The following is a 2,203-nucleotide window of genomic DNA, read 5'->3' as shown; positions in this document are numbered from 1 at the left end:
GGCTAGGATTATATATAGATAGATATAGATATGAGGGGATGAAAACGTGTGTGTATATATATGTTATATAATAGGGGGAGGGGAACGTATATATATATGTATATAAGGGAAGGGGGAGCGTATGTGTGTGGAATGGTAAGAAGGGATTCATTCTCCACGTTGAATACACTAAGTTCGGCGTGAACCCAAGAATTTTTTTTTAACCCCCCACGCTGAATTTGGAGAATCCTAAGTTTAGCGTGGACCTGGCAGTGGCAATTTGCTTTTTGTCTCGCACATCTCATGCTAAATTTGAGATATTTTAAATTCAGTGTGGAGTCTTGCTTATTTGCTCTCTTTTACGTCGTTTTTCACGCTGAACTTAGGATTTCCCAAGTTTAGCGTGGGTCTTCTAACAAGTGCATGCTATTTACGTCGTTTTCCACGTTGAATTTGGGATTTTTCAAGTTCAGCGTGGACTTGGCAGAGGCAATCATCACTTTCGCATGCACACTCCACGTTGAACTTGGAAAATCCCAAGTTCGGCATGGACTTGGCAGAATCAACCTTTTCCAAAGTGGGCAAAAATTTTTCTAATTGTTCGGTTCCTGATCTAAAAATTTCTGCATGATCAAAACACACGTAAAACAAAGAAAAAACAGTAAAAACTAAATAAAAATCAAATAGATAATAAAACTAATGCAACGAAAAAATAACTAAGGATACAAAATTATCGGGTTGCCTCCCGACAAGTGCTTCTTTACCGTCACTAGCTTGACGGTCAGCTCCTCTAAGGAGGAGGATCATAAGGGCTCAGCTCTTCACCTCTCATTGTGAACTTCTTTCCTGTGCTCCCATTGATCAACTCTATATGCTCAAGAGACAGGATCCTGTTCACTGTATGAGGCAAGATTGGACATGCAGTGAATACCACCTTCATTCCTGGGGAGAAGTCTTCAGTGGGAATCTTTTTGTTTCTCCATCCCCTGGGTACTTTCTTCTTTTTGGAAACCTCCGCCTTGGTGGATGATGCATTCCCGACACCAAACTTAGGTTTGATGTCAGGAGAAATTTTATTGATTGTTACCAAAGGAGGTTTGAGCCGCAAATTCTGCTGTGCATCATCAGGGGGTTCTTGAAGGTTTGGATTAATAAGCTTAGTCTGCATGCACCTCTCTTCTTCACTTGCTGAATGTATATCTTTGAAGACATGAAAGACCAGTTGCTCATTATGCACTCTAAGCACTAATTCACCTTCTTCCACATCAATTAGAGCTCTTCCAGTGGCTAGGAATGGCCTTCCTAGAATTATAGAGACATTTTCATCCTCCCCCGTGTCAAGAATCACAAAATCTGCTGGGAGAAATAACTTACCCACTTTGACCAGGATATTCTCCACTAGTCCGTATGTAGGCTTTATAGATTTGTCTGCCATCTGTAATGCTATCCTTGTGGGTTGTGCCTCTTGGATTTGCAACTTTTTCATCACAGACAAGGGCATTAAATTTATGCTTGCTCCCAGATCACATAATGCTTTCTCAAAGGTTGTGCTCCCAATGGTGCATGGAATTTGAAAGCTCCCTGGATCCGACATCTTCCTTGGTAAGTTATTCTGAATGATGGCACTACATTCCTTAATCAGGACCACTGTCTCATCTCCCTTTAAAGGCTTCTTCTTTGACAACAACTCCTTCATAAATTTGACATAGAGAGGCATTTGCTCCAAAACCTCAGCAAAAGGAATATTTATTTGCAATTTTCTGAAGACTTCCAAGAACTTTGAAAATTGCTTGTCCTTGGTCTCCTTTTGAAGTCTCTGAGGATATGGCATTTTAGACTTGTACTCAGGAGCCTTTGGCAATGTAGGATAAGTGTAAAGAGAGTCTGGGAATGGGTTGTCCACACGATTTGGAGGGACGTGCTCTACTTCTTCCTTCTTCTCCTCTGGAGCTTCTTTTTCAACAGGCTCCTCATTAACTTGTGCTTCCGTACTTGCCACTTGTCCACTTATCAAGGCGATAGCCTTGTATTCCTCTCTTGGATTTGAAATTGTGTTACTAGGAAGGCTATTAGTGGTCCTCTGATCAATTTCATTAACTTTTGTGGCTAATTGACCCATCTGAATCTCCAAGTTCTTGATTGATGCTCTGGTTTCCTATCTAAAACTTTCCAATATTGCTTTCAAATCATTGTTTTGCTGGGGTTGAAAAGACTGAAACTGATG

The 2,203-nt window shown here is 40.8% G+C and overlaps 1 long non-coding RNA gene across 1 annotated transcript in view; it reads left to right on the top strand.

Moving 5' to 3' along the window:
* The window catches only part of LOC110264549, a 3,565-nt gene extending 1,906 nt beyond the window's left edge, over positions 1 to 1,659 (top strand). The window contains exon 3 of the long non-coding RNA XR_002350725.1: positions 1,648 to 1,659. This is a non-coding gene — a long non-coding RNA (uncharacterized LOC110264549). The remainder of the gene's footprint in view (positions 1 to 1,647) is intronic.

Source organism: Arachis ipaensis, chromosome B07 (genome assembly GCF_000816755.2).
Source record: "Arachis ipaensis cultivar K30076 chromosome B07, Araip1.1, whole genome shotgun sequence".
NCBI lineage: Eukaryota > Viridiplantae > Streptophyta > Magnoliopsida > Fabales > Fabaceae > Arachis > Arachis ipaensis.
The sequence above is the reverse complement of the archived record's forward strand: the minus strand, read 5'-3'. Positions and strand labels throughout refer to the sequence as shown.